We start from the raw sequence: 11,994 nt of genomic DNA, 5'->3' as shown, positions 1-11,994 counted from the left end.
GTTTAATAAACCCCTCAAACTAACTCCTGTAAAGACACAGCTACAGGGTATGGCTTTCACATCCTTTAGCACCTGGTTTCTGTTACTAGAAGTTTTCTTCCATATAATATTTTCTGCTTTTTAATAAAAGAACTGTCATTTCTAATAAAAATTGAAAAAAAGTCATCTGGGGAAATAACACAATTGATGGGTATCCCTGGCTGAGACCGAACAAGCACACATCTTCAAAAACTTTAAAGTGAATTTTGACCCTAAGCTGGACCTCGTGTGGGGATAGAAACTCATTATGTGAAATGAGAGAATAGCTGGGGCAAGTTATTGACCTCTGAGGCTTTTCAGGCTGCTCTTTTTGGTTTTAGGGGGCATTTTCCTTAAAATAAGTAGTAGACGCTCGATTTGGCTCATCAGAAGGTGAACACCGTGGGTGAAAGAAGCACCTTCCTTCGTTCCTGATCCATGTGGTAGGGTGGTTTCGCAACACACTGTACTGTACTCCATTGAAACTATCAATTGCTAGGCGTGTCAAGCGACTTTGCAGCCCACCCTTTAAAGTGAGGGGCGTCCCTAGCCTACTGATCTGGTTGGCTACACAACTTGCTTTGGCCCATGCACTACAGGTGGGTTTAGAAGTATAGCTTCACGAGGTAACATGGCTTATTTGCTTATGCTCTTGCATCGATGACACTGTTCTCAAGAAAAAGTTATCTAGACTCTGGCCCAAAAAGAACGAATGATACATGAAACTGACCTGATCCCACTGTAGTCTGAAGTAGCCTTCCACACAAGCTAATCTGTAGTCACAAAGAAACATGGGGCAAGTCTCTGACCCAAATGTGGCCAACCAATAATTTGCAATTGATTCCTTAAAGCTTGAAAGAGAGACAGGCGCTGGGGGGTCAGCTAGTTGCCCTTTGTGGAGCCTCTGAGTGAATTAGAGGTGGTGCCATGGTAGCACGTGTCTGAGCATAGCAAGCTCTGCAGAGATGGGGTGCATAGCTACAGCTACTGTGCTGTAGGTGGGTCTTGCAGAGACGGGGTGGAGAACTACAGCTACAGCACTGTAGGCAGCCTGGAGTAGTTCATTGTCAAGTCAGCGTCTTCCCTCAGCCTCAGCACCCCCACTGCCCACCTCTCTTGTTTACCAGGCTTTCTAGGATTCTGTGAGTCAGTCAACATCCTTGAAGCTAATTCCTTTTTGATTTCATTTACCAGTGATACAGTGTGCATTTCCAGTCAAGGACCCTTGTAGTGATGAGGCGAGCAGGTCTGCTTTTCGTCCCGCCCGGCTCCTCCACAGCTAGCTTTATACCCGAAATAACAACACACAAATTGTACTCATTTAAACACTGCCTGGCTCATTAGTTCCAGCCTCTGATTGGCTAATTCTCACATCTTGATTAACCTATTTCTAATAATCTGTGTAGCACCATGAGGTGGTGGCTTACCAGGAAAGATTCAGCATGTCTGATCTGGTGGCTGGCTCCATGGCGTCTGCCTCACTGCCTTCTACCCAGCATCCTGTTCTGTTTACTCCTCCTACCTAATTTTCTGTCCTATCAAAAGGCTGAGGCAGTTTCTTTATTAACCAATGAAATTAACACATAGACAGAAGACCCACCTACATCAGACCCTGAGTAGAACAATGGGAATTAGAAATAAACTTAATTCTGTTATGATTATATCCTTTTTGCATGACCATTTATTATATGTTACATAGTCTTAAATGATCTTATGCAAGTCTCCCAACAATCCCCCTTTGCCCCAGACTGACTCAGAGGTCCCATCTATATCCCAGGTGTTTCCCTTTCAAATCACTGTCTCACAGGGCAAGTTGTGTCTTAGTTTTCTTCGATCAAACTAAGGGTAACATCCAATGGTTTGTGCGCAATTTGTAGGTGCTTTAAATAATTCCCTTTGCAGGATAAACTTCCAGGAAGCATTAATACGAAGGGTAGAGGAGGTGACCGACATGATGGGTGATGATGCTGTTAACTTGTGAGATAGCCATCGCTGTTGTGTCTGTTTTCACCAACCCAGGTGCAAATGGTGAAGATGGCATCTCCCTGTTCTCTCTCCATCATTTGACAAGTCCCCGCAGTGCCGTGGCTCTGAACCTTGTCCTAAGTGGTTCACATAGCAATAGCACTCTAGTGGCCGTACCTGGATTCTGAAAATACTCTGTATGTGGAGGTAGTGGTGCTTATATCCACGTCTTCTTTGGTAGCATACAGGTCTCATCACTCAGACCTTTATCTTACTTTTCCTTCGGATCCCCGTGCCCTTACTCGAGAACGTGTTTAGAACGATATCCAATTTCCAATGGTATTCGTCTTTTCTCTCTCGGTGGGTTGACTCCAGAGAAGATAGGGTGATTGATAGAAAATTGGGTGAACGCTGCAGGACAGTGTTTTAATAGTAGCAGAGGAAGGTGTGTCCTGAGCAAGGACATTAGAAGATGTAACCCTGAATTCATCAGGCTGCAGAGGAAGTGCCCACAGATAGAACTAACATTCCTGGTAGAAGGGTCCAGAGAACTCTCCACTGCAATATCATGTTACTTAAAAGGCAACCTGGCTATTCAAGGATCCTGCTGGTACCAACACAATCTCGATAACTCCAAACTATCACTTACCTTTAAGTGATAGTTTCTAGTTTTTATGATCCAGAACCACTTTTCCTTTGGCAGATAGTTGATATGCAGCCACTCTGAGTCTCTTCTAGCACTGCAACCTAACATCTACTTTATGGGTATGGGTCAAGGTTCCAGTTGTTACTAATATAGACTGAATTTGGGACATTGGACTTGGGGAACCCATTATGATAAAACTACTGCATCTTTGCCCTCTTGGAAGTTTTGGAAGCTGAGTATTCTGGGCTCTGCACATTTGTAGTGTCCTAAGCCTGTTCTAGGGTATCACGTGCATTTCCTCTGGGGCCTGGCTTCTTCCTTCACTTTACTGGCGGAAGCTAGCATATGGAATCCTATTGAATTTGGACACAGGTCCATCTCTCTGTTTCCACATCTCAGGAAGACCTCTTCAGTCTGGAGGTCACCGTCCTATTTTCCCACATGTGTGTCTGTCACAGTTCTCTAACTCTCCTCTGCTCTTCTACTTCCTTCCTGCTTCTTCCAGAAGCCTGTTAGAATTCTCCAAGGATAATTTTATTTTTATTGTATTTTCATTTTTAATCACCACAGAGTAATAGTAAAAAAATTCTGGTCTACAACATGATGTTTTGATACATGTATGTGTTATGTAATAATCAAGTCGGGGACAATTAACTCATCCATCAGAGCAATCATTTGCCATTTTCTTGTGACAAAACATTTATGATCTTCTTTCTTTTTAGCTACTTTGAAATACAGAATTCTTTATTTTTTAACTCATACAGAATTAGTTTAATTTTTTTTTTGTTAACACAATGCTTTTCCTGGGGCAATGAGCAAAGCAGAGAGCTTTTTACTTATTTGAATAAGGATGAAAGGAATATGAAAAACTCTTTGCCTTGGTTTCAGTATTGTCTCCAACTATTCTAGCCACATGATCTCCAGAGCTGATTAGCAGGCATTAGCTGTAATCACTGCCAGTCAGTTACTACACAGGCCAATGTACTATCCTGTGCCTCAGTTTCCTCATTTGCAAATAGTGTTTTGCCAACTACCTACATTCAAGTCAGTTAAGGAAATGGATGAAGAAAAATATAAGTGCTTGGAGAAAGGATTAAAACAAAACACCGGCTCCCACCGACATCTGGAATTCATATAGGAAAGCCTCAGGACTGCAATGAATGCTGGAATATCTTGTGTTGACTTGTATTTTGATGTTGAGTTTGTGGGGAAATATAATCACTGAGGAGACTTTGAGGACGTGAAGAAGGAAAACAAAGCATCATATACAAAGATAATAATGGTGTTCCTCATATCCAAATCATCTCTAAACTGTCCGTTTTCCTCTCATCGAACAATTGATGGGCAATGAGACTGTGCTTATTTGCAGTTAACGTGATGGTAATGGTGACAATTAAATGCACAAGTGGAACAGAATAAATGGGAGCAGTCCCATGTGTCACCAGTGTTAGTTATTTTCTCGACAGGGCACAAAGAGTATGTGGTCAGGCTCTGTGCGCCACAGGACTTGCCCGTGAAATGTGTCTTCTTGCAGCTTGGAAGTGTTTGCTTTGGGCCATGGTGCATGCTGGTTGCTGCAGTCACTCTTGGTTAATGGTTCTAAACCTCCTTCCTGTATTTGCTAAAGAAAGTACTGGTGTGGAAGAGTCTTCCAGCACAGCTGTCATCTTTGGGCCCCGGGAGTTTCCCTGTGTTAGCAGTCAGTGGGTTAAGAAAGTCTTGGGGCCATAGTCCTTTATCTTAATGACTAATAACAACCTCAGGTGCAGCAGTCAGAAGGAAGGCAGAAGTCCACGCTCTTGATGTCTACTCCTCATTCAACTTGGTCTCAGCAGCAGCCGTGAGAGGCAGTAGCTGCAGGCTGAGAACTTGCTTCCCTTTTGTTAAGCCTTACAGCTTTCTTTGGTACTGCTTAAACTTGATGTACAACTGCAGGCCAACTGGGAGGGAATGCAAATGCTTGAAAATCTCCAAGGGTGATATCGAAGCAATGGATCTTCTCAAACAGTAGGGGAAGGGCTAGTGTCTAAGTCCATCCTTACACTTCTCAGTTCAGCAGCTCTCAAAGGTATGGCCCAGCCCAGTAGGTCAGCCTCACTTGGAAATTTGTTGGAAATATTCATCCGCTACTCCCCCAGACTACTGCTCTGGAAACGTGGGCAGGCAGGGACAGCAGTCCATCTTAAGGAGCCCTAGGTGATTCTGCTGCATGCCAAACTTTAGGAATTGCTATGCGGGACATTTCTAGGCTGCTTCCACATGCGAACCACAGTTGCTTGCCGTGGTTATCTGAGCAGTAACTTACCCTCTATCGACTCTTCTCCCTTCTCCATCTTTCTTTACTTTCTTATCTGCACTTTGAGCATCCTTTCACAGATAAACCATGGAGTCCATGCCCTATAAGGAAGAAAACCACCATCTGTGTTAGGTGTTATGATGGTTAAACTTCATTGTCAGCTTGACAGGACTTGAAATCACCTAGGATACAACTCTCAGCATATCTGTGAGGGTGTTTCTAGAGAGACTGAGTCAAAGAGGGAAGATCTGCTCTGAATTTAAGCAGCACCATCCCAGGGACTGAATAAGAAGAAAACAAAGCGGAAAACTAACATCCATCTTTCCCTGCCTCGTGACCCCAACACAGTGGCAACTAGCCACCTCAGGTTTCTGCCACCGTGACTCCTTTCCCATAGTAGAATGTATCCTTCCAAATCACGAGCTAAAGTCAGCCCTTCCTTGCTTGCCTTCTTTTGTCAAAACAAGGAAAAGAAGGAACGAACACAAGCACGGTCTATGTATCACCGCAGGTGATGATACTAAGCCCCAGTAAGATCAGATGGGTTATCAGGGCTCACCACTTATAAGTGGTGCAGTTACCTTTTATTCTATTTTTTAAAACTCATTTAAAATATATTCTTTTCTCATACGTGTCTTGACTACAGTCCTCCCCCCACCCTCTACTCTTCCTAATTCCTCTCTCTCTCCCCTTCCCTCCAGATCCACTCCCTTTCTGTTTCTCATTAGAAAATAACAGGCTTTGAGGAGATAACAACCAAACATAATAAAGTATGATAAGATAAAACAGAAATCATCATGCCAAGGCTGGGCAGGAGCACGCTCACAAATCAGAGACTCATGTGTTCACGTACTCAGGAGTTCCACAAAAATACGAAGCTGAAAGCTATAATATCTATGCAGAGGATCTGGTGCAGGCCCAGGCAGGCCCCGTGCTTGCTGCTTCAGTCTCTATGAGCTTGTATGAGCTTTGCTCAGTTGATTCAGAGGACCTTGCTCTCCTGGTGTTCTCCATCCAATCTGACTCTTAGACTCTTTTCACCTCTTCTTCCAGAGTAACTTGTTAAATCATTTTCTTACGAACAGCAAATTCATCCCATGCTGACAACCGCAAAGCCAGAAAGCACATAAACAGACTGGCTAGGAGCCTGAGCTCTGCTGACAGCGATTCACAGCTCCAAAATCCAGATCTAGTGCATCCTAATTGTGTGACTTTGTGAGACACCCTTCATGCCTCTGAATTTCAGCTCTTTCTTCTGTGGGCACCTCACAATAACAGTTACCTCAGTGTTTAGAATCTTCTCTGCACCGTGCACTTCCTCCCTCTCATTCCAAAGCAGGCAGGGTCCCAGGACAGAGGCGCCAGTTGCTACTGAAAACTGAGCCTCCACACAGCCTTGCTCATGTCTAATTGCTCTGATTCCAACCCTCACCTCCGTCATGCCTTCAAGTGCCTGTAGCAACAAGAACATTGCTAAGATGTTTATTTCATCTGTTTTCCCAAGAAGATTAATTTGTTTTAAAGTAGTGTAGACATGGACTTTTGAATTACTAAAGTAGACATGTGTTGGATAGTATTATAAAACAAAGTGGAATGGTAAAATCTACAAGATTTTATCTAGGGGCTGAGGAGGTAACTTGGTGGGTAAAAGTGTGCCTTGCAAGCATGAACATGAGGAATGAATGCCCAGAACTGTGTAAAAAAGAGCAGGATGTGATGATGTGAGCAGGATGGGATGGTGTGAGCTGGATGGGATGGTGTGAGCAGGGTGGGATGGTGTGAGCAGGAAGGGATGGTGTGTGCAGGGTGGGATAGTGTGAGCAGGATGGGATGGTGTGAGCAGGATGGGATGGTGTGAGCTGGATGGGATGGTGTGAGCAGGGTGGGATGGTGTGAGCTGGATGGGATGGTGTGAGCAGGGTGGGATGGTGTGATCAGGGTGGGATGGTGTGAGCAGGATGGGATGGTGTGTGCAGGGTGGGATAGTGTGAGCAGGATGGGATGGTGTGAGTGGGATGGGATGTGTGATCAGGGTGGGATGGCGTGAGCAGGATGGGATAATTGAGCAGGGTGGGATGGCGTGAGCAGGATGGGATAATGTGAGCAGGGTGGGATGGTGTGAGCAGGATGGGATGGTGCGAGTTTGTAATCCCAGTGCTGGGGAGGCAGGGACAGGTGGATCCCTAGGTCTCATTTGCCAGCCTACCTCCACAGCAGGTTTAGGCCAATGGGGAACTGTCTTTCACACACAAAAGAAGTTGACAGGGCCTAAGCAATGACATCCAAGTTTGTTTTGTGGCCTCTGCATACAGGAGCACAGATACATGTATACACACACACACACACACACACACACACACTTTTATCTATACTTAAGCCAATAAAATGTGACCATGTTAGACTAACAAAGAGTAAAACTAATATTTCCGCATGGGGTGTTTCACATCTCATCAAATCCTCCCAGAGAGGTTAGGAGTGCAGAGACACACGTGAAGGCAGCATCTGAGAGGCAAGGCAGAGCACGGTGTAAAATATTATTGAATACAAAGGGAAGCGAGCTATTTATGGCTTTGCCATTTATAAATTTGATCAACCCTTTTTGAACCTATTTCTATTTCCTGTGGGTAATGAATTCCACAAATTTATTGCCTGCTGTGTGAAATAATGCTCCCACCAGGTGTACTGGGAAGCCAGCTCTTCCAGCAGGGAAGGTGACTGAACTTCCTGCCACTTATTTCTGCTCATTAAGTGTGGCAGGCCATTTGTGAGGGAGAGGAGCTTTCTGAAAAATCATGTCATTGTGGTGCATCATTTTCATAAATTATGTCACTATGCAGATTTAGAAAACTTAAGCAATTTGAATAATTCTCTGTTATGGACTCTGAATTGTATTTCCATCTTTGGAATGGTTGCTAGAGGGTAGAGCAAAATCTATAGACTTGGAGCTCAAGCATGGGACTGTATGTGTGTGCTCCTGTGTGTGTATATGTGAGTGCATACACTCATGCACATGCACCTGTGCGTGTGCATCTGTGTGTGCACACCTGTGTATGTGTGTATGGTGTGCTACACTGTGTATGGTGTGTTGTGTTCCTATGTGTGCATGCGTGGTGTGTGTCTCTGTGTGGGTTAGTCTTACTTCTGATCGTTTTTTAAAAAAAATTTCTATTATTTTTATGCCTTCCATCAAGGCATCTCTTTCATTATTCTCCTCCTCTGTCCTGCTCCTAATCCACCCAACTTGATTCTCATGTTCCCCCCAAACTCCACCCAGGGTCTTTCAGTTTTCCCTTCTTCCTCTCATCCACAATAACTCTAAGTTACCTTGCTTTCATGTATGTGACAAATCCATTTGAACATATGATAGAAATTGCCAAAGGGCAGATACACACACATGGGTGAAGGGAGAGAAAAGTGTGAGAAAAGACTTGGGAAGACACAGTGGGGTCTAGGAGGGCAGCATGGGAATAATACAGCACAGACTCTGTGGGGCTTATGTGATTCATGCCACCCCTAACCTCAGATACTTCATAAATAGAGCATGTTTACATTGTTCTGAAGTCTGAAATTTCAATAAATCCATCTCTGAAGAGTGACCAGAAAGTGATAAAATATTTTAATGACTTGAGCAAATGACAAGCTTGTGGCTAGTTGCAGAAAAGCTTGCTCATATCCCATTGCATTAAAAAAAGTGAAGTCAGGTTTACCTAGGCTGTGCTTTTTGCTTGTATGATTGAATGCCACCAAAGGGCATACCACCTGGAGTGAACCTGGATGAAAAGCTGTCCTAGGAACAAAGGAAATATGGGCAGAAAAGATGCCAGGCAGGGTTGTTAGTTCTAAACAGCAAAGCTCTTTGTGTACAGATTGGGGGCCAGGTTTGTGGCTCAGAGTCAGAACATTTACTTAGCGTGTATGAGACCCTGGCTTTGGGTTAGAGAAAATTGGTTTTCTTATTTCTTTGCTGTTTCTCTTTCTTTCTTTCTTTCTTTCTTTCTTCTTCTTCTTTCTTTTCTTCTTTCTTTGTCTTTCTTTCTTCTTTTTCCTTTCTTCCTTCTTCCTCCTTCCTTTTTGCCTATTCCTTCCACTCCTCCTCTACCTCCTGCGTTCCTTTCTTTCTCCTCCTCACTCCCCCCTCTCCCTCCCTCCCTCCCTCCCCCTCCCTACCTCCATCCCTCCCTCCTTACTTCCTTTCCACCTTCATCTTTTGCTGCTTTTAGATTTTCTTCTGATTCTTCATGGTTCTGCTGTAACCACTTCTTTCAGATCGCCCCCCCAGGACACTCCCTCCTTTTAGGCATACAATTCAGTTCTTTATTCTGGCCTGGCAATGGTGACACACTTTAATCCCAGCACTTGGAAGGCAGAGGCAGACAGACCTCTGTGAGTTTGAGGCCAGCCTGGTCTACAGAGTGAGTTCCAGGACAGGCTCCAAAGTTACAGAGAAACCTTGCATTGAAAAAAAAGTCTTTCTGTCTCCTGTAACCTTGTCTTTTACTTCATATTTAAAGGTTTCCCAGTACACTACAAAGCCCATCTTACTGATTATGCTTCTCAGTGTAAACAATGGAACACAACTTCAGCTAATCTAACCAGCAAAAAGCATTTGTTAGGAAGTCACAGTAACTCTCAGTGTGACAGGGTTCTGGAAGCAGCAGCAAATAAGAGAAGTGCAACAAGCAAGGACTTTAGAGCCACCAGCTAGGTGTGACCTCACAGTACACCTGAAGTTACCTGGAAGAGGAAGGGATCAGTGGGAGGAAGGTCTAGTGGGCAGAAGGTTTAGGAGGTGAATATGTCAAAGCACATAATTGAATAAAAAATATCATTGTGAAACCCATCACTGTATAGAATGAGTTATATATCAGTACAAAACATGTTTAAGAAAGGAGCGGTCTGATTGGGATCCTCTTGTGGGTACCACTGGAGATGGACTCCTGCTGTTAGTGCCGTTGTCACTGTGTGCAGCACCATGGCCACCGGAGTCTTAATTTCTCTTTTTTTTTTCTTTTTTTTGGTTTTTCGAGACAGGGTTTCCCTGTAGTTTCTAGAGCCTGTCCTGGAACTAGCTCTTGTAGACCAGGCTGGCCTCGAACTCAGAGATCCGCCTGCCTCTGCCTCTGCCTCCCGAGTGCTGGGATTGAAGGCGTGCGCCACCACCGCCCGGCCCCGGAGTCTTGATTTCTAAGACCTTAAAGGAGTGAGATAAAAACACCAAATGGACAAGCTAGGCCATGTGACCCTCTTCTGGAAGGTAGAGTGGGGAAAGAGCAGTGTTGGGTTGGCCCCTTTCTTCTCTGCAGGTATAGCCTCATACTGAGAATCATGGTGGAGAGTATTTTCTTCAACCTGAATGACTAGATGGGTGCTGGGAGACGAAAGATGTGGGTTTCCCATGGCAGCTTCCTCTCTATTTCCTCCTGTTTCCCATCATATAATGTCCTGAAAAAGTCTAGAAACCACTGAGAGGTTTAAGGAAACAAGGACACAGCATGCTTTATTTATTTATTTATTTTCTTTTTTTTTTGGTTTATTTTTTATATTTAAAAATTTCTATCTCCTCCCCTCTTCCTCCCCCTTCCCTCCCCTTCCCTCCCCCCATACCCCCCTCTCTCCCTTTTCAGGCCAAGGAGCCATCGGGGTTCCCTACTCTATGTTAAGACCAAGGTCCTCCCAACTCCCCCCAGGTCCAGGGAGGTGATCAACCAAGCTGAGAAGGCTTCCACAGAGCCTGTCCATGCAGAAGAGTCAAAGATCAGCGCCTTTGTCCTTGGCTTCTCTGTCAGCCTCTACTGTCGACCACATTCAGAGAGTCTGGTTTGGTCTCATGTTCCATCAGTCCCAATCCAACTGGAGTTGGTGATCTCCCGTTAGTTCTGTCCCACCGTCTCCATGGGTGAACGCACCCCTCACGGTCCTGACTTTCTTTCTCATGTTCTCTCTCCTTCTGCTCCTCATCAGGACCTTGGGAGCTCAGTCCGGTGCTCCAATGTGGGGCTCAGTCATTTTCTTCATCTATCGCCAGGGGCTGGTTCAACATACGAAAATCTATCAATGTAATCCATCATATAAATAAACTGAAGGAAGAAAACCATATGGTCATCTCATTAGATGCTGAAAAAGCATTTGACAAAATTCAGCACCCTTTTATGATAAAGGTCTTGGAGAGATTAGGGATACAAGGGTCATTCCTAAATATAATAAAAGCTATTTACAGCAAGCCGACAGCTAACATCAAATTAAATGGAGAGAAACTCAAGGCTATCCTACTAAATTCAGGAACACGACAAGGCTGTCCACTCTCTCCTTATCTCTTCAATATAGTGCTTGAAGTTCTAGCAATAGCAATAAGACAACATAAGGGAATCAAGGGGATTCGATTTGGAAAGGAAGAAGTTAAACTTTCATTATTTGCAGATGATATGATAGTGTACATAAGCGACCCGAAAAACTCCACCAAAGAACTCCTACAGCTGATAAACTCCTTCAGTAATGTGGCAGGCTACAAGATCAACTCCAAAAAATCAGTCGCCCTCCTATACACAAAGGATAAGGAAGCAGAGAGGGAAATCAGAAAAGTATCACCTTTCACAATAGCCACAAATAGCATAAGATATCTGGGAGTAACTCTAACCAGCATGCTTTATTTTAACATGATAAGTTAGATTTGTGTGGGGATATTTTGTTTGTGAACTAACAAATAAAGCTTGCCTGAAGATCAGAGTGCAGAGATCAGCCACTAGTTAACCAAGGGGCCAAGCAGTGGTGGCACACACCTTTAAACCCAGCACTCAGGAGGTAGAGGTAGAAGGATCTCTGTGAGTTCAAGGCCACCCTGGGCTAGGTACATGGGACTGATCCAGTCTAAAAGGGTAACAAAACCAGGCATTGGTGGCTTGCACCTTTAATCCCAGTATTTAGGAGTCACATGTTTTTAATCCCAGCTCTGGGGAGGTGGATACAGGTAGGGATATGGCTGGGCAGACGAAGAAATATAAGGTGGCAGGAGGAGACAGGTGCTCATGACATTCAGTCTGAGGACTTGTAGAGACAGAATACCCCATTTTGT

Source organism: Arvicola amphibius, chromosome 5 (assembly GCF_903992535.2).
Source record: "Arvicola amphibius chromosome 5, mArvAmp1.2, whole genome shotgun sequence".
Lineage (NCBI taxonomy): Eukaryota > Metazoa > Chordata > Mammalia > Rodentia > Cricetidae > Arvicola > Arvicola amphibius.
This window is presented reverse-complemented; position numbering follows the sequence as displayed.